A 21407-nucleotide genomic window follows, 5' to 3' on the forward strand; every position below is an offset into this window, starting at 1 on the left:
GATGAGATCCAGGAGTGATGACAGCGAGCCTTCCAGGACCTTCTCGTTTCTGTCACTGCGATGTGTCGCCTGATGTGTTTGGTGTGTGCTCGTCTTTCAGGAGGATGTGCTGCATGCTTTGTAGCTTTTTAGCATTCACGGTTCTCAGAAAGATCCAAAACAATCTGGATCTGGTTCTGAGAGACGTTCTGCAGGATGAGCTGCAGAAAGGCAGCCAGACCAGATGGGGGCAGTAGAGTTTCAGCACAATGTTGAAGAGTGAAAATCTGTGTGAATGGAGGAAAATGTTGTGGTTTTTAAGAACAGGAGAGACTTGCAGCGGCTGCAGAGGGATAAAGCGAGTGGTCAAACTGGGAGCTCTGGGAAAGAGATGGAAGCTAGGCTAAGGCCAGACGTTAGCATGACGAGCCGCAGTACGGTTTGTGTTTTAACTGTGCTGCACTCAGACTCTGTGATAATGTCCAATATTCTCACTCCTAAAATGGACAATATGCAAAATGCTTTGCACACAGTAAAGCAACAATATGCAGTAGATGACATGATTTTAATTTGTGTTTATAATATTTACTGGGGAAGTTTGTATGAGCAGGAGAACATTAATATTCCATCTGAGCCTTGATGTAGCTGCAAATAGCAATAATCTGGATTCTTTTCTGAACATAAGACTGTAATTTAGTGGGAACATAAACATTTCAGAATAAAGCGTGTTTTATCACAGCGTCCGTCTCCAACAGCTGGAACAGAGGAGATATTAGGAAACAGATGAGGCGCTGCCAACCTGCCGACTCTGACTGAAGGCGCCGCCGGGCCCTGAATGCTAACAGCAGCAACAATACGCCTGTTTGTCTTCCTCCTGATAACTTCAGCAGCAGAATGGATCACCTGACCTTCAGAGAAACTTTGAGTGTTCAGAGTAAATTACACTAAAGACAGAAGATTTATAGCTTTTTGATATTGAATATTTTTATGCAAATTCTACTTTCAAGCCTGTAAAACTAAAACACCTTTCATTTAGGGAAACGTGTAACCTCTGTTAGCTGTTTTACACATCAGGAGCTTCAGTTAAAACTAAAGATGCGTCAGAAAGAAACACTTTAATCAGAGGAGACGTTTTGCTGTAATTGGATATTTTGGAAGTTTCTAGTTTAAGTTTCCATGTGAGTGTGTTTCTCAGATTCTATTAAGTTTGTGTCACAGCAGCTGCAGGTTGAAGATCCTCTCTAAAAGGTGCAGATCTACGCTGCCTTCGGTGTCACACCGTGTGTTTGCCTGTCTGACTGCCTGCGTCTTTCCTGCTGCTTTAATTAGTTCTCCCATAGTAATCACTCAACCCTGTTCTCATTATTGCCGTTGCCATGGCAGCACTCCCAGGTACCAAGTCCCTGACATGGTGGAAATGGTGCACTGCTGATCTGACGATGCTTGCAACATGTGAAGCATTTCATGAAAACTGGAGCAGCTGCAGAGCGACGACTTGTTCAAGCTGGTTTTCCATGCATTGCAAATAAATTCTTAGTTATTACTGAACACAGTGAGAAAACTTCTGCTTAGTAAAATGTAATGCTTCAATTTTATCCAAAGGGAAAGAGTTCTGCAGCTTCATTTTGGGTTTATGCATTAAATACGTTCATGTTATGGAGACATCAGAGTCTTCCTGCATGTAGAAACTTTTGTTTCAAAAGTTTGTTAGAAAACATTAGAGAAGAAACATGAAGGTCCAGGAACAGAACCGACCCAGTTTATGATTGAAGCTGGGTTTGTTCTGGTCAGTGCTACGGATGGACCTGAACGCAGAACTTAGAGAAAAGGTTCATTAGTTAAAGATGAATGGAGCTAAATAAAATCTATTCTAGAAGAAAAGCTGTTAGAAGTGATTCACCTTCCGGGAGGAAAACAGCCCTGAACACATTCTTGTGTTAAAATGGCCTAGTCAAAGTAAAGGGCAAAATGCAAATGAATATCCTAATTTTGCAGCAGGTTTTGTTGAGTATGTATGTCGGCTGCATTTGTTTCCATCCTATAAACCGAAGGAAAATTGAACTCAGTCGTTTTTCTGTTGAGGAAAAAACAAAGTTTTTAATCATCAGAAGGAAAAACAGCAGCAGCTGTTCGTTCTTCTGCTGACATTTTAATATTTATTTACTGCCTGTTACAAATACACTGATTATTTATGTTAAAAACCTGATCAAAGAATTGATCATGTTGTAATAATTGGTCAAAACCAGAATGAAGAAGTGACATTTTGATAAGTCAGAAAACGTCCTGGAGTTTTGATCTGCTGTTGACTTTGATGAGATGTTTTGTTTTTTCTTTTCAACAAAGACACACAATTAATTTAAAGGAATTATGTGGGCGGTTTTTAACAATTTCTCAGTAACAATAAACCCTTGATTTCACAGAGAGGCAGGAAAAAATACTCTAATTTCTGAGCAACAAAATTGCCTTTCTGCCGTAAGAGCTGAGTTTTCTGAGGCGGGTTGAAGATTCGGCTTCTTCTCTTCTTCCTGTTTGGTTTAAAATCCATCCACCTTCAGGATGAATGAATGAATGAATGAATGAATGAATGAATGAATGAATGAATGAATGAATGAATGAATGAATGACAGATGTTACCAGCAGAGGAAGTGAACTGTTAGCTGTGTCTCTTCAGTTTAAAGGTGGCAAATTATCAGGATATCGTTTAATTATAATAAAAAAGATAAATCCATGTACATCCATAATGTTTTATGTATTTATGTAAAATCAGTGAAACATTTTTATTGACTGCAGGACAATTAAAAACTCATGTTTGAGACTTTTGTGTTGATTTGGAGAGCAAAGCAGGAAGAGATATAAAGTTTAGTTTTTGTGGAGGAACTCAGCAGGAAAACAAGAGCACCCCCCCCCCCACACACACACACACCCACCCACACACACACACACCCACACACGCACGCCCACACACGCACACACACCCCCACACACACACACACACCAACACACACACACACCCACCCCCGCACACACACCCACACACGCACACACACGCACACACGCCCACCCACCAATACACCCACACCCGCACACACACACACACACCTCCACCCACCCCCCCACACACACACACACCACACACACACACACCCTCAGAAGTCACAACACAAACAGTTTGATGTTTTAGAAAGAATAATTATTGGATGAAGAGGTTTATAAAATGTGTTTGATTAAAATTCAGTAAAATCGTTTAAGGACAAAAATAATTTTACAAAACTTTAGTTCTATAAACACATTGATTTTTGTACTGGATTTTTTCAAGACCTTTCCATGTCATAGTTTAAGTCCCTTTGCACCAGATCTCTGCTGATTTTCTCCTTCAGGTCAGATTAAATCTCTCCAGTTTTGTTTGAAAGTTTATTTTACTCCATAAACTTCTCCTCACACTCAGCTGGGTGTGACGGATCTATAATTAGTTTCCAGGAACAGTTTGCAAGTTTTTGCTTTACAACTAAACAACTTTCTCCCTGTTCATCGTATAAAGGTTTCTTTATTAACTTGAAGTTTTTCCTCTGATTCATTTCTCCGTTTGCCTGCAGGAGGTCTGAACTCTGCAGAGAAACTTCTGCCTGCTGATCTTCTAATTACCACAACAGCCACAAAATATGAGCAGAAAAAAGCAAAAAGCACAAAAACATCTTGAAAAGCTCTGGATCTGTGGTTTATAATTATTCACAGGAGTTTCCTTTTAGCTGCATGTCTGTTTGTTAATCCGTCCGTCTGTCCATATAATTGAGAAAAACAATGATATATTTCTTTAAACCTATAAGATGGAAACTGAGGAGCCAAAGTGTCGCTGGGCCTGATTCTGGGTTTGGTTTCTGGAGAATCAGTTTTCAACTGATGTAAAATAGTCTGATTCTTTATTCAAATCCAGATCAGTTTAGCCAATAATTTAAGAAAAATACTTTATATATCAAAATTGGACTATTTTGTGCCTTGTGATGACATCATAATCCTCCTTTGCATCTGTTTTATGTTTCATTTTTAAAGGATCCTGAACGGTTTGTGAACACGAGGATCTGTGGGAACATTCTCAAACTTTGCCAAAGTTCTTGCATTTTCTTTTGAACTCATTTAGAAAAAATAAACATTTGATCCGTCTCCAGGTTAGACCGTTACCATGGTAACAGGCATCCTCGTGGTCAGACGGTTCAGTCCCACTTTTCTGATCTCGTCTTTGTTCAGGAGAGTTTTCAAAGATTCTGCTTGGCACTTTGGTTTGGACTGATGGAGCATCATGGACCAGTCAGGATCAGAACCAACAGAACCTCTCTCTGTTTTGGAGCAGAATCTGGCCCTCAGCATCACTGATCCTCCACCTTACATCTCAGCTGCTGGTTGCCGGTCAGACTGGGCGGCTGGATGCAGAGAACTGGAACTAATTTGAATCAGATCTAAAAATCGGAGGATTCATAAATCCATATGGACAGGAATATTTCATGTTATTTCTGTTTAACGTCAGACCTGGACGTTTGTGTGGGACAATCCCAAAGTTCATGTGAGAAGAGAAGAAATGAGATTGGAGCTTTTTAACGAGGCGCTGCGAGTCGAGGAGAAGCTTCATAACAGAGCAGCAGAGAAAACTTTAATAATTGCACCATGTTGTTCTCCACCGGCCAACTGAGCTCCTTCCATTAAGCTGGTTGGTGTGTGTGTGTGTGTGTGTATGGGGGTGGGTGTGTGTGTGTGTGTGTGTGTGCGGGTGTGTGTGTGTGTGTGTGTGTGTGGATAGAGATCCCTCTGTGCTCTCACAGTCTGGTAATTGGAGGTCTATAGTGGGATTGCTGACACATGACTCGTAGCTGAGGGCTGCATGCAGCTTCTCTCTGAGCGGCGAAACAAAAGATGTTAAAGCTTCCAGTTGCTGTTGCTGCTCCGGATCAAACAGAACCTGGTTCCTGTCGGCTACCAGAACCTAAAGCTTCATCCCACGTCTGCTTTTCTACTCCACTTATGATCTGCTGCCTCGTCGATAAAACCGTTCTGCAGCCAGAGTTCAAAGGTCAGTTTCTGAGAGTCGAAGGAGAACGTCTCTCTTGGTTTCTGCAGATTCTGTCGGGTTGTTGGAGTTTTTTCCAGGTGTGTTTGTTCTGTTCTCTGTTTCTTTTTTAAATCAGTTTGTTTCTGCTTTACTTCAGTTCAGCTCTTCCTCAGTGATTCTCGGTTATTTTGTTTATTTCCAGTTACTCTTCGTTACTCCAGTTTAGTTTCTTGCTCTAGTGATTCTTTAATGTTGCCCACGCTCGCCCATGAGTTTTCTCTCTCTCCTCACACCTGCTACCTGTCAGTCAGACCAGTCTGTTCCAGCATTCCCAGTATCCATTCCTCCTCTCTGGTTCCACCTGGTAAACTTCGTTACTCCAGTTTATCCTGCTGGCGTTTCCTTCTGGATTCCTGTTTTGGTTTGGCTCTGGCTCCCTGTGTTCCCTGCAAGGTTTTTAAAAGACTTTCATTATTTTTTCATTAACCATTCTTCATCTACAAGCCGCCTTAAAAACAACAAAACATGACAGTTTCATCTGTCTGCTTTTAACAAGAGTTTTAGAATCAATAATTTCAAACAATCATTAATCTGATCTGAAAGCAGAAAGACATCTGTGGAAGAGCAGCTGGACTTTTTGCAGTCATAAAGTGAAAGACAAGAATTGTTTATGGATGTGAATGCTGCTGTGGTTCAGTTGTTTTCATTAGGAAAGGGCCTCAACATGTTCATCTTGGTTCATTTATTCATTTTAATTTGTAAAAATTGTAATGCAAGTAATCACTGTTTCTTTACAGCTGGAACCTTTGTACTGTATGTGTGTTTGTTTCTAGCATGCCTGTAAATCTGACGCACAAACAACGTCCACAGACAGAGATGGATGATGAAGCTGCTCCTCTGGCAGCTTCATCATCTGAGCTTCATTTCTGATAAAACGATCCGGTCAGCATTATTATTGCTGACTGGATATCAGCAATAATAATGATAATAATACCGGTAAACTAAAAACAAAGTAACAGAATCTTTAGTGCATTAACATTAAAGACTTTTTGTTAAAATTCAAAGCGAACTTCCTTCCTTTTCTTCCTCTCATTTCTGTCACAGAGGAGCTTCTGTCTTCTAGGTGAAGCATTCAGAGATGATTTATGAACAATAAGTGACATTTTACTTTAGTGGAAACATCATCTGTGTTCATATTGATTAATTCCCTCATCGTTTGCTCAGCCTCTCCCTCAGCTCCAATACTGAACCTTTATATTTATAATGAAGCAGAACCCCACAAATATCTGAAAATCTCAGCATTTTATTAATATTCTCTCAATGTTTCACACTCAAATCAGAATACAGGGACACTTCCTGCAGGATAACATTAATGAAGCTTTCTGTGAGTTTTGGTTTTGTTCCTGTATTTTATTTTTCAGTTAATTTTTCTGTTTTCAGATAGGAAATACTGTAGATTGATAAAGTGAAAGTAAAATGTTCCCTGCCATCCAAAGCTTATTTTTCCAGAATGCAGATGCTAACTGAACGCAGGAAACAAACTGGGAAGATTATAAACGTGAGCTGAATGAAGGCGATGCCCGCTGAAGGGAGAGAAGAAGACTCCCCTCCGGCTGTCAGAGTGGTTTCATCCTGCAGACTGTTAGAAGTCAAGCGAGTGAAGCTGCTGGAAGCCGCAGCGCTGGGGGAAAGTCTCCACCGCTGGTTTCAGGTGGAGCAACGCTGCAGATATTCTTTGTCGCTGTCTCAGAATGAGTCATCCTGCAGCCTGCAACACACAGCCTGCCAGGAGTCTCATTACAGTGAGTTAAACACATGTCATCACCTTCTCCCTCCTCCACATCCGTCCATCCGCCCCCACAAGCCGTGTTAGGCTCCTCCAGCGTTCACAGCTCTGCTGCTGCCGGTCCGTTCACACACATCTGATTTCATCTGTTCTAACTCCTGAACTCTTTATTTGGAGTCGCTACACATTAAGACTCGAAGCTCGTGTTTCTGAAGTCACAATGCTTGACAGGATTTCTGAACTCTGAAGGGATTTTCTGGTTCCCATTTGTATTTTTTAGCTCTGTTCCAGGATTATTCCCTCATGTTTTTACTCATCGCTCTGTTTCTGTCCATCTGCACAAATCCAGCTTTTACTATTCCACTTTTTATTTTCTTCTTCTTCTAACCACCTCATGCCTGAATTCATCTACAATTACAATTACAGTCGAGCAGATACTAAAAGTGTAGATCTTAAATTTGAGAACTGACAGAAACTAGATAGTTAGCAGTTAATATAAATGCATAAGTGTACAGTGACTCCAGACTGAAAAGCTAAATCTGCAAATACGTGAGATCTTTCCCCTAGAAATGCTGACAACTGCTTATTTTAATAGTTCAATAAAGTATAAATTCACCCAATGGAAACCGTCTTACCACAGAAACCGACAGCTACAGTCTTCCTTGTTTCAGCCAATCAGGACCGAGGAAAAACAATGCTGCTCCTGGATTGGCTGCTTTGGAAATGTGAGTCAATAGTGTAGCACTATGTTTCAGTATTTCAGCTTACCAAGCTTCATTTCTTTGAAAAATCTTTATTTTTAAATATACTTTACAAATAAAATCAGCTATTAGTTTTCTGAAAATAATTTGTTTTAGAGAAAAATCTGTGACTAATGAACCTGAAACAGTTGGTGGTTCCCTGTACACACAAACTCTGACCACTAGAGGGATCTGAACTGCTTCCCTGGTATGTGTGAAATATGCATCAACAGGAAATAGAGCAAAGTGTGCTAAAGTTCTGGACGTGTTGTTTCAGACTGGCGTCCAGAACCAGCGGTGCGGTGAAGATGATTTTTATCTTTTACGAATTATTGAAGAAGACTGCTGCTGATCTGAGGGCTGTTGGGTAAATTTCCACTTTGTGTGTTTTATGTGTGAATCATGTGAAACGTGACTGAAATATCAAAATGATCAATAATGACTCCAGTTAAATTGTTTCTCCTGTCTGAAGGGATTCAAGTAACCTTTCAGTGAATACACGACCAGAGGGATTCATTTGAAAACGCGCTGTTAAACTTTTCCTCTAAATGTCATGAATTAATATTTAATATTAAGTTCATGTTGTTTTTTCTGATTTGCAGAAAACAAACATTTTTATCAAAAGACTCACAGAAAACAAACACAGAGAGGAACTGTTAACCACATGACAACCTACAAAAGGAAAACTTTTAGTTTCAGGCCTGAACTGAAAAGCTTTAAGATGCAGAGATGCAGATCAGAGCAAAATTTGAGATAACTTTCTCAATTCTGCGCATGTTAATGTTTGCTTCTGATGGCTTTAGAGTTCATTTACTAAGTGAGAAATGGAAACACATTTACTGAGAGAGTTCTGACGTAGAGAAACAGGAGGCTTGTTTCCCTCTAATCCACTGAAACAACAAGCAGCCGCCGTCATTAAGAACCAGAAAAGTTTGACTTTCTGAGTCGTAGTTGACATAAATGTGAGTGAATGATCGTCACTCACTATTTGCTCTCATATCGCCGCCGCCGCCGCCCTCTCTGTTGTTCCTGCGTGAGACTCTCAGGAGGAATCAGATGGAAACGGGCTCTCTGTAGTCGAGACAACTGAAACTGAGTGCAGTCTGTCCAAGCTAAAAATATTTCCCCATCAGTCTCTTACTCTCTTCTACTGTCACTTTAACTTTCAGTCTTGCCTACTTTATCTCCCTTTGCGTCTTGCGATTCTCAGACTAAACTTTCAGGTGAAACAAAAGTCAGATTTCATCGACAAGCTGCAAAAAGCCAAACTATTTCAATACATAGAAACTTATCACACACACTTAGAGAACCAGGCTTGATGATTATAATGTTATGACAAACAGAAGAGTCTTACTGGATATTAGGATGGTAATGAACGATTGTACAAGTTTCCCTAAAATATGTCAGATAAATCTTAGGATTCATTTCAGTTTGACAAAAATGTTTTATCCCTGCTTGAAGTGAATTTTTCTTTTCTGAAAAAGACTTAAAGGAGAGATGGAGAAACCTTAACGAACAAGTTCTGACGTAGCGAACGCTCTCAACTACTGAGGTCTGTTCCTTACCAGAGGCATGAAAGTCCAGTCATCCATCATGGAGGGGAATCTCTCTCCATCTTTCTGAGCTTTCTGCCTCATGCTAGTTTCCAACTTCCTGTTTATTACAGAAATCTGATAAAATCACGTTTTGCTCTAACTGGTAGATGGAGAAAAGGCTAATTCACATTTTCTTTTCCAAGATATTTTTTGCTCAAAATTAGCCGGATGTTCGCATGGAAACATCACTAGAGCCTTGTCTGACTTTCTGATGTCTTTTTGCAGAACTTCCAGTCGAGTTTTTATGATTTATCAGCCATAATCATTTTTGCCTCTCAACAGCTTCATAAAGTTTTATCAAAAGAACCAAACAATTTCACTTTTGTGGAGCAAAAATGTTTTATTCACTGAAGTTTACAGACCCACTGACTTCCTGTCGCTAAGCGGTTAGCTCTCAGACTAATCAGGCTCTGGTTCAGCGTGCAGCCATGAGGGGCTTCGGTCCTCTATCATTTAACTCAGCGTGAACCGAACAGCAGAGCTTAATGCAACACGCCGCTAACAAAGATTACACCGTCCTGCTTCCAGCCGCTTCCAGAAACTCCAGCACTCTGATCTCATTGCTCTTTTTCTCATTTCACACTTTTTTTATCAAGGAAAGAGAAAAAGTGCAGATGAATCCTGAACTGTTGCTCTGATTTAAATGATATGAAGTCTGGAGGCTTCAGCTGGTCAACATGAACTCACATCTGTAATCAGTGAGTCATTAGATCCCTGCAGACTAGCAGCAGCAGGGCTGACTGCATTCAGAAACAAACAATAAATCCAGTCTTTATGATTTCAGGGTAAAAACATATTTTATGATTTACTGGTTTTATTTCTGGTAAAAATGGTTTTTACACAGAACTTCATCTGATGGGATGTTTCTGGAGCTAGAAACGTCCCACCACCAACTCTGCTCAGTTGGTGGTTACCGTAGCAACCAGTAACTGATGGCTCCGCCCCCTTTTTCTGTTGCTGCTTGTAACTGTGGTTTGCATTGGGATCCACTCTGTGTTTTCTTTACAAATATTAGATTTTAACAGATATTTTAGACAAATGGAATCATGCAGTGTTTCGTTTTGAGATGTTTTGTATGCTTTTAAGTGTTATCATTATTAATGCAGTGCATTTTAGCAATGTTTAATTTTGCTAATGTTAGCTGCTGCTAACGGCTGCTAACTGCTGTTAACTGCTGCTAACTGCTGCTAACGGCTTCTAACTGCTGCTAACTGCTGTTAACTGCTGCTAACTGCTGTTAACTGCTGCTAACTGCTGCTAACGGCTGCTAACGGCAGCTAACTGCTGCTAATTGCTGCTAATGGCTGCTAACGGCTGCTAACGGCTGCTAACAGCTGCTAACTGCTGCTAACGGCTGCTAACTGCTGCTAACTGCTGCTAACTGCTGCTAACGGCTCATTGGGAGTTTTGTAGTTTGTTTTGTTTATGGTTATTTATTATATTTTGTTTAATACATCAGGCCAGAAGCTGCTGGACGGATGTTAATCACCAACTTGATCTTGTTTTGTTCGAATAAATTCAGTGAACCTGAATGTGTCATGATAGACCAACTGGACCTGAACGTAGAACAGCTACATCTAGATGTAAACTTTACTCAGAGTTACTGCAGCAGCCGTTAGGTGTGGCTGAACTTTGACCTGGAGTGAAAGATCAAAATGACAAAGATGGGCAGTTTTATGACAAAACTTTGTTTTATTTCAATCAATCAGTTCAGTGTTTCACTTTAGGTAAGATTTTTTTATTTCCTTGACAAAAAGAGGAAACTGATTTTTTCTGTACTGCTCTCGTTATTTTACATCACAGAATATTTTGTACATGAACTGAACCAATCAGACATCTTGTTGTGGAGGGATGCCGCCATCAAGGCTTCGCTTTGTCAAAAAAAAAAAAAAAGATTTATCTGCTTTTTACCAAACTTATTGTGATATTCAGACTTTAAAAGCTTCTGCAGAGCAAAGCATCAGAGTCCTGCAGTTCTTCCTCTCAGAACGCTTTAATACGGCTTTTATCCTCCATTTCCTCGGCGACCTCCAGTGATTTTAGCGTGAGGTCAGCGTGAGGTCAGCGGCAGAGCCAGACGTTTTCGTTCTGCTTATTGATCCAGTTTGAATCCTCCACAGCGACGGAGGCCAGAGCAGAACTCAGATTAATGAGGATTCCCAGAAAAAGATTAAAGATCAGAGAATCTACAGATGACCTTTCACCTTCCTGCTGGTGTAACATGCAGGTCTCTCACCTGAACCTCCATGCTCCTGGATCAAATGGGATCCCGGCCTCGTTATCATTTTAATAACCTGCTTTTCTCGTGGTTTTCTTCTGTTTACTTCCTGTTCTGGACCTTCTGCTGCTTCGACGCTTTTAGTGGTGGATTTATTCCCTGGTCAGTTTTTGTTGGCCCGATCCGATGCGCTCCTCTTTTCCTTTCTCTCTCTTCCAGCTCAGTTTCTCCTCTCTTCCTCCCATCTTGTTTCCACCTTTCCTCCTGCTGTCTGCTCCCGTCTCCTCAGCTGAAGTTATGTTTTGTGTTTCCACCATTAGCAGTTCCTCTTTTCTTTGACAGTAAAAGAAAAGAACGTCTATTTTCTCCTGTAATATTTTCATACTTTATTATTAAATGTCTCACAGATATTTTTGTAATTCCTGACCGTTTTATGATAACTATTAAAAAGTAATTATGCACCCAGGTGTCCTGCAGACTCATAATCTGTGGATATTCTGGTCTGTAAGTCTCATTTATTCCATCACATGTTCTTCACAGATCCTCAAATTTTACTGTTAATTTTTTAAATAAAGTTCATATCTGGCTTGTTGTCTTTTTCCCCTGACTGGAGATTTTGCAAATCCAGATTCTCCCTAAGATGATAAAATAATTGTGATTTTATTAAAGATTAACGGTCTGGAGGCGAGGTGTGTGTGCGTGTGCGTGTGCGGGTGTGTGTGTGCGTGTGCGTGTGTGTGTGTGGGGGGGGTGTGTGCGGGTGTGCCTGTGCGTGTGTGTGCGTGTGCGTGGGGGTGTGTGTGTGTGAGTGTGTGTGTGATACATGCAGCCTTCTCTCCAGCTGGTCTGCATGTAGCTCTCTCTGCTCTTCTCTCCTCCTTGTTGTTTTTTATCTTATAATTGTTTAGCTCCACATACAGAAAGCAGAAAGCGGCTTTGACTAGGCCGCTGCGGCTCCAACATGCTGGCCCTCTGGCTCTGCTCTGAGCTCTAAATGGGGCTGTTTGTGTTCTGGGTTTGTTCCTGAATTGGAGCCGGATCAGGACTCTGGTGGCCGGTTAAACACCTCAGGCTCCTTTCAAGCCGTTCCAGCACAATTTTCATGTTTCTCTCTGCAGAATGTTAATCAATATCAGGTGAAAAACAGGATTTTGTGGCTGTCTGACAGGAAACTCCTGCATAGAATGCAAATTAATATGCAAATTTCACCAAAATAAACCTTTAGTGACATTATTTAAATAAATTATCATGTTTTTGTGTTGTTTCTTTACTCTGTTCATCCTTTAAAGGTCAAACTGAAACAGACTTAGCGAATATGACAGAGGAGGTAAATAACAGGAGGGAAACGTAAAGGAAAGAGGTGAAGCTGGAGAGTGACACAGATAGACAAATTAAAGGGATTAGACGCCTCATTCCCCCTAATTCCCTTATCAGCTCCTCCCACAGCCTGGCTGCCACCGCCGTGTTTACATGACCTCATCTCCCATCAGGAAAATATTCATGGACCACATTATGCTAAGTCTCCTGTTTACCTACATAATCCCTGGCGGACAAACAACCTGCAGCCGCTTCCTGGACGGGAGCTCGCTGTGAGGCGGAGAGCCGCCTCTGATGAGGAAGAGCGGCTGCCCTTCCTCCTGACGTAAAGGTCAAGGGTCAGGGAAGGCTCTCCTATCTCTGAGACGATGTCGCCTCAGTCGCTCGTCTCACCTGAAACGATCCTGGAAAGAAAACTCTAAAGAACAGGAGAGGGAGAACAGTGTGTCTGCATGAACCTCAGAGAGCATTACACCCTGGATATGGGCCTAGTCAAAGCCCAAATCTTAATCTGATCCAAAAGTCATTTGAAACATGGCGGAACCTGTCAATATTTCCTCAAACTGATGTTAGAGATGTTAGAGCAACACCAGACCCAATATTATTATTATTATTATTATTATTATTATTATTATTATTATTATTATTATTATTATTAATAATAATAATAATAATAAATCTTCATTTTAAAAACAAGGTTAGTTTTGCTAATTGAATTAAATTATGGGCTGTTTTTCATTTTTTCTTAAAGCTCCATATAAACTCTCTCAGTGACAGAAAAACTGAAGAAAGAAGAAAAATTAACCTCATTATTCCCTAAAAGAATCAACAAGCCAACATCAAACAGAAGAAAATCATAAAACGGCATCTATAAATATAAGAAGGAAACAAAAAAGGAATAAACTTATACAGAACAGAAGATAAATCTGAATAATAAACCATCACTAAGGCAATAAAAAGCCTTTACATCATAAAAACTCCTGCATGATAATGTTTGCTTCTCTTATTGTCTCAGTTACTAAGAATCTCAGTAAAATCCTGCAGAAGTTTTTCTCTTCATAGCGAGTCGATCTGCAGCAACAGGAATCACTAAGAACAGCAGACGAGACGCAGAAACCACATCTTTATGACCTACTTTCTAAAACAGAGAACAGAACTCAGCTCTGACATGAAGCTGAAGCAGGAAAGTCATTTTATAAACTGTAAAATGTTTTTTTGTGAATTAATTCAGCTGTGAAAGAAACAAGAAGCAAACAAACAGACTGAGGTTTGATCCAGACGCTTCAGGCGACTTCCTGCTCTGGTTTCTGGGTTAAGAACAGAAAAACCTGGAAGTGACCAGACTTTGACTAGACCACCATTGAGATTTTCCTTGCCAACCAGAGGTGGACTTACTGACGTGTTTTAAATCTCTGACCTGTGACCCCAAACCGACTGTCCAATAGAAAGCTGTAGTTCCTCTAGTTATTAAAGTTCCTTATAGAAACTTACACATTCTGGTTTTAACAAAATTATTCACAAAAACTAGATGTGAGACTAAAAACAGTATGTTGAGAAAATAAGCAACATTTTCCCTTGAAAACCACAGTTTACTCCTAAGTTATTGAATAAATAGACAAATGAGCTCAATAAAAAAGATATTTATAGTTTTTAATCTTCTTCCACCATCGGATTGGATCAAAGTTCATCTTTCCAGAGTTTCAGGAAGTCCTGATCGTTCTCAACTTCTGTAGAAATGTGATGGTAGACGCTGACATTAGCATTAGCTGCTACATGTTTTGTAGCAGCTAATTTAAGCTAACATAGCATTGAGATGCTAATTTAAGTTAGCATAGCTTTGCTGACAGGCTAACTCCTTTTAGCACAACTTGAACACAACGATAGTCTTTCCCAGCGTCCAATCAGATGACTCCTCAGTGGGCCGACAGAAGTGGATTTGTTGTCCATCACAGTTAGCGGATGTTGCTTGTGCGTCAGATTTACAGATGTACCACAAACACACGAATACAAAGGTTCCACTAGGAACCTTTTCATAAAAAGGACATCTAACTGCATTAAAATTTTAAAACATTAAAATCTACTTGATTGATTAATCATGATTAACCTATTAAAGTCCGGGCCCTTAAGTAATAATAATGGTACCAACGATACTGGCCCTGGATTTACCTGCAGAATCTCTGCTCTGCCAAACAGTGAGTTGAACTATTCTGTTCTTTCTTTTAAAGTTCTTGAACTTTGTTGAGTTCAGAAAGTCTGCGTGACTTTTCATGAAGCACACTGAGTGAAGAAGAGTCTGCGTGTGTTTACACACAGGCCGCTTTGTAAACTCAACAACTTGGTCCTCATAATGCAGAGATGGAGCCTGGCAGGAAGTGTGATCCTGCACAGAGCCACCGGGGGCCGGACAGCAGAGAGCCGTCTGCCCGGTGTGCGGAGAATTTTAATCGCAGAACCGAGTCGAAACCTTGGAGGCGTCAGAAAACTGATGATAAGAGTTTAAAGAAGAATAAAGAGAAGCTGACAGAAAGAAGGAAGTCATGCTGCTGTTGAGTCTTGCTGCTCAGACGGACATTTAAATGTAAAACTAAAGCAGATTCACAATGACGGCAAATTTTTAGGAAGTTCAGAGGGAGAAACGGAAACTTCCTGTAAATCTGCTGAGTTCAGATGAGTCAGTGTTTAATGGCCTCCTGATCTTCTGTACTTTAGAGTTAAACCCCAAACCCTCTGGGCTGGTTTATTAATGGGTTCATCAGTTAATATGAACTGATGAATTATATATAATTATATATTATAATATAATATATAATTAACTGAACCCGTTCATTTTAACTAAACCCGTTAAGTTATCCATGTTGTTCCAGGGCTGCTCACAGACGTTTGGGGGGTTGGGGGAGTATGAGTGTGGAAAGGAACCCACCAGAATAAAAGTCCATCATCCAGAAACTTTATTTCTGTTACATTGAACTGAATGAGGTTTTTCTAAGCAGCTCTCATTCCTGATAAAAACAGAAAAGTATTGAGGTTTTCTGTTCATAATAACTTTCTTTGTTTTTTGCTGCTCCAGTTTATTGACTGTATTCAACTTAATCTGTTAATCTGTGTTTATTCCCTTCTCAACATCATAACTTCTGCTCACTGTCAGATAAGTTATATTTTTCTGCTGTCCAGGAAGTTTTGCTTTAAAACTTAATGTGATCTTTTATATGGAGGCAAATATAAGAACTACAAATAATAAAGGTCAAAATAAACAAACCTCAACAGGAATGTCATGTCATGCATAAAGCACAATAAGGCTGCATGACATTAAATAATTTTATTGGATTATTTTACCCTTTAACACATTTTTTATAAATTTGCAGGATTTGAGGTGGATTTGATGTGAACCTGTTTTCTCGTTTGTGAGCCGTTTTCTTCCCTGCTGGTCTGAGCTCAGTCCATGTCTGTTTGTCTGTTTGTCTGTTTTGAGAGAAAAACTTTTTCTTTTCCCCAGAATGATTAGATTATTTCTGCGGTTTGAGCCGGTTATGAACCACAGAAACGCAGCGATGTTCTCCACTGATCCACAGTGCTGCTTCCCATTTGTGTTGGCAGCTCTGCCAGCCTTGAATATCCACACAATAACACTGAAGGCAATTCAATTATGAGAATGATTTACACTTGAAGTACTTGTTGCTAACCCCTTTATTCAGACGAATCCAAATAAAGACACAAGAGCTTTTCACAAAGCATGGTTTTACCACATTTGGATTTTGGATTAATTAAAAAACTGTTTTTCTGGAAATAAAAAATAAAAAACTTTCCACAGAAATAATCTCCAAGCATCTTAAACTGTCTGATCAGACATAAATGTTTACTTATTAGTATATAATTTACTCTTTCAACCAGGAACTCCTGATCGTTTTTTACAAATGTGGTCTGACATTAGCGTTAGCCGCTACATGTTAGCATTGAGATGCTATTTTAGGCTAGGATATCTTCACTGATAGGCTGAATGTGTTTGGCACAACTTGAGCACAACATCATCAGATCGTTCAGAAGCAGAAATGAACCCCAGAGGAAACTCTTTGCTGCCGTTTGTGGATGTTACTTGTGCTTCAAATTTACAGGCCGTACCAGAAACACATGAACATAAAGGTTCCGGCCCCCAGCAAAAGAAAAGAGAGGAAATATTTCAACAACCAAAGAGCACCAAGAGTTAAATCTAGTTCAAACATAAGCATTCTGTGTTGCTGGAAGTCTGTAAGGCTCCTGGAAATTTGTTTGACTTGCTTTCTTGTTTATAATAATTGAATAAAAAAAGAAAACCCCTCTGGTCGTTTAGTTTTAGTTTGCACGTTATATATTTTACTCAGCCTTTATTATGAAACGTTTTCCACAGCCCCTCAGTGCTTTCTGTCTTACTTTGCAGAAATTCACAGAGCGCTGCTTTTCCACTCAGCTCACCTCATTCTGAGTGGATTTCACAACCCACAGTGGGATTCAAGCCTAATAAAAAAAGATCCTTGCTCTCCTCTAAGTGACAGGCCTTCTGGGCTTGTTGGGTTCACAGCGGGGAGCCAGATATTTTGGTAAATAAACCCTGCAGATCTCCTCTCTTTCTCCTGACGTTTCTCAGTCTTTTCATGTCTGTGTTGATCTTTTCCCTCCCAACATTTTCACAGAACAACGTAACGTTCAGCCTGCGGGTCAAACGGACGACAGAGGTCAAACATCCGCTCCCCTTCATGCTGATCTATCGTTGGTCCCATGAACACAACTAAAATATTTTATGTTTTCTTTAGGAAAATGTAAAAAATGAAACACCAAGAATATAAATGATTTTAAGATTGAATGTTTTACAAAAAGCAAATTAACCAATAAATGATTTTTAATCATGACCAGTTTAAGTTCTCATTGTTTTTGGTTTTAAAAAGTAACTTTTTCCATCTCATATGCCAATATTGAAAATGTTATTACTGTTATTAATGTTATCTGAAGTGTCAACATGAAATCTGATCAAATTTTATTTATGAATTTTTGCTCAAAGTCCACCTTGGGCTTTTAGATACAAAAATACCTTCAAGGATTATAATTTAAATATTTCTCAACTTATTTTGTCTTAAAAATGAAAAAATTACACTTTTCCTTCCAGGTTATTGATTTTTATTTGGCAGTTAGATTACCTGAACACCAGGGGGCAGTGTAGTGCCAGAAGCAGGAGGCGTGGCTACCTTGTCTTCAGGGTTAGACTGAAGATTATTGATTATTGATTATTGACAGACTGTCTTTGTTCTGCTTCTGTTGTTTTGCTCAGAAATGCTTTTGGGTTTTTAGCATTTCCTGGCATTGCTGTTGTTGTCAGCAGCTGATATTAATGTGAATTATTTAGCACTCTGGATGGCAAGTAAATAAACTAATTATATAACTTAGTTTTAGGCTAATTTGGTGAAATGTGATAACACAGAACTCTGAACAAACTGTGAAAGTGAATCTGCTTTACAGTAGAGCGGTAAATCTTTCTTCATGAAAGATGTTTCTGCAGCCACACAGAAAAATGTTCTGTTGTTTCTCAGATGTGTTGGCATCAGTCCCAGCTGAACACGCTGAGCAGAAAATGTACATAAACCTGTGATTTATGGTTGTGTGTTTTTGTTTGGTGAACAGTTTCAGCTGGCAGAAGTGATGCAAACAAAGCAAACAACTAAACAACTACAGAGGCAGGAGAGTTCAGTACCTGCAGTGAACACACAGCTTCACATTTATTATTATATACATTATTACATATATTATCATATCATCACATATATTATTACATTATCACATCATCACATATATTATCAATTATCACATTATCACATATATTATTCACATTATCACATATATTATCACATCATCACATATATTATTATATATATATATATTATTACATTATCACATATATTATTAAATCATGTAATAAGTCCATTTGACTATTAAAACTGAAAGAGATGAATCTGTTCCATTCTCAGTTCTTTATGAAAAACATAGTTATCTCAGTTTAATGTTTTTGTTCATTTCTAGTAAATATTCCACTAAATCAGCTCTTATTAACCCAGACATTCCTGCTCTCTCCCTGATTATTTACTGATTTATCTTAAATCAGCAGCGACTAAAACTTTCTGTCTTCAGATCGAATGAAAAAACTTCCATTCAGTTTCATCACTGCAGATTTAACACACATTTCAGCGCAGTGTGTGTGCATGTGATGATGAAACATGGTGCTGGCAGCATCATGCTGTGGTCAGAGATGAAGATGAATCATAAATCCTGTTAGAGGCAGGAGGAGGTTCACCTTCCAGGTAGTAGAATGGCCTAGTCAAAGTCCTGACCTGAGGCCATCTGGAGTCTGTGACCAGACAGGACTCAGTTTGACGCCATAGAGATAAAGCACATAGATCTGCAGCTGCAGCAGGAAGTGATTCTAGAAATCCGGTTTCATTTCTTTGTTTGTCACTAAAAATCCATTAAAGTTCAGGATCATAAAGAGGAAAATGAGAGTTAATAGATTATAAATACATATTTCTAACGACAAACTGATCGATTTTCTCTACTTGATGAAATCTGTTACTAAAGGCAGAGAAAGACTTTACAGAATGGTTCAGATGCTTTTTATGTCCTAATAAACGATGAAAACCCATCCCATGATTTTTGTATTTACTTGGATAATATTTGGTATAAAAATATATTTGATGATTTAACTGAGACAATAAACAAACAGAAGAGATTTGAAGGGAACAAACTAGATGTTGCATAACTTTCTGACCTAAATGTTTGAGAGAAACTCTCTTTGTTTGGAAGTCCAAAACTTTCTTTTCAAAAACATTGTATATTAAATAATGATGAATGAGCCAAAGTTTTTTTTAAACTAAAGTTTTATTACTTTTTCAGAAACTTTCATGTCAGAGTCGCAGTCTGGCAGCAGACAAACAGTGTAAACAAATTTCATAAGCTGCTCTGTCATCAGTGATTCACTCAGAAATGTTGAGTGTTTTATTATGAAGTTTACTCTTTTTCCAGGTTTTATAATCTGCCAGGCTGGTTGAGTTTGATGTAGAGCTGTGAGAAACAGATTCTGGATAAACTGGAGCTTTGAAAAATGCAAACCAACGAGAAGAACCAGATCAGAAAACCTTTGGTCCCAGAATACCAGAGCTTCCACATCAGGCCTCCAGTCAGGCAGAACCGCTTCGTGGATTCATGTGTAGATCAACATTTTCCAGAATATTCATTGTTTTTGGCGCAGAGGAGACGAATGCAGGCAGAGAGACGCTGAGCAGCGCGACCACGACTCCCTGACACAGACAATCATCTTACAGTGCTGCCTCTATGTGTGCGGGGGTGCGTGTGTGGTGTGTGTGTGTGTGTGTTTACCTGCATTAAATCAGAGGAAATGCCAGCAGCATCAGTCAAACTGAAGGTCAAATTTATACCGTGACCTTTAAACCCTCATCAGCCCTTCTCCTTCTTTCCTCTGGTCTTTATTTGCTTTAAACTTTCGTTCGGATTTCTGTATAAATGAAATTCATGTGTGAGGTTTCGTCCTCCTGTTGTCAAGCTGCTGACCCTGTGTGTGTTCAGCGCGATCATTGATCCAGATGCCGTTTCTTCCGACAGCTCAGCCTGGATGGATGGATGTGAGTCGGGTCAGAAGTGAAGGTGTAGATTTCAGAAACTCTTCAGAGCGTTTCCTGGAAGGACGAACGATCCCAGCAGTCACACCTCACAAAAACCTGCATTGATTCAGCTGACCAGCACTGCTGGTTTTCAGTTTCCTCCACTCTTTTATCGTTATGATCGTGTTATGTTCATAGAGCCACATAAATGTGATGTTACATATTTACATATTCCTCCAGTCATGGTTTGTAAAACATCAGGCAGATAATTACAGATCTGAACACGTGACGTTATAATTACGTTAGAAAAGCTGGTAGCATCATCAGGAAGTTGATTTATTTCAGTAAAGCAACTTTAAAAGCAGCAGCAGGAACACAGTGAGGATTCTGACTGAATTTCTGAGTTTTATTTCTCTTCAGGCCGGATGTGAGCGGGAAACGGCCCTGCTGCAGCAGCAGCCCTTGTTTCGTCTCAAGTGTTTAAAACGACCCGATCACAGCAGAATCTGAGTGTGTGTTTTCCTCCCTTCTCTGCAGTCTAATCTCATGAACACACACCTAGCAGAGAGAGGACACACTGAGGCGTCCTCCATCCATTATGCATGTGTTTGAGTCTGCTTGTATCTGTGTGTTTAGCGTGCAGGTCAGAGCTTTTCATGCTAATGGCTCCATTACCTTCCTGGAGGTTTTTTAAAGTCTCAGACAGATTTTCCTTTCAGGCCTTTAAGGTTTTGTTTTCTCAGTCCAGTAGAAAACCGAGGGGGAAAAACAACGTCCTCCACTTTGACATGGACTCATAACTACAGCAACAACTGGAAGACAGTTTTTCAATCTGAGGCTTAAATTCATGTCCCTTCTCCCCTTTTTTACATCATCATCCTCATAATCATCTTCATCCTCATCATCATCATCCTCATCCTCAGAGTTTGTAGAGTCAGTCTGCTTGTTTAGTTCTGGGTTTTATATGTTTATTGGAGCAGCTGAGAGACTTTTGGCAGCAGAGCAACGTTTCTACCAAACATGGTGGTTTGTTTTCTTGTATCTTTGTTTGAATTGTCACCTTAAATCCTCATCTTTAAATCTTCCTCCTCTCCACCTGG

The 21407-nt window shown here is 39.6% G+C and overlaps 1 long non-coding RNA gene across 1 annotated transcript; it reads left to right on the forward strand.

The window, feature by feature from the left end:
- The first annotated feature begins 4817 nt into the window (after positions 1–4817).
- LOC116709353 (uncharacterized) lies at positions 4818–17506 on the forward strand. The gene is made up of 3 exons (XR_004336853.1): positions 4818–5038; positions 17085–17244; positions 17338–17506. It is a non-coding gene; the product is annotated as an uncharacterized LOC116709353 (long non-coding RNA).
- The last annotated feature ends 3901 nt before the right edge of the window (positions 17507–21407 follow it).

This window comes from Xiphophorus hellerii, chromosome 19 (genome assembly GCF_003331165.1).
Source record: "Xiphophorus hellerii strain 12219 chromosome 19, Xiphophorus_hellerii-4.1, whole genome shotgun sequence".
NCBI classification, from domain to species: Eukaryota; Metazoa; Chordata; class Actinopteri; order Cyprinodontiformes; family Poeciliidae; genus Xiphophorus; species Xiphophorus hellerii.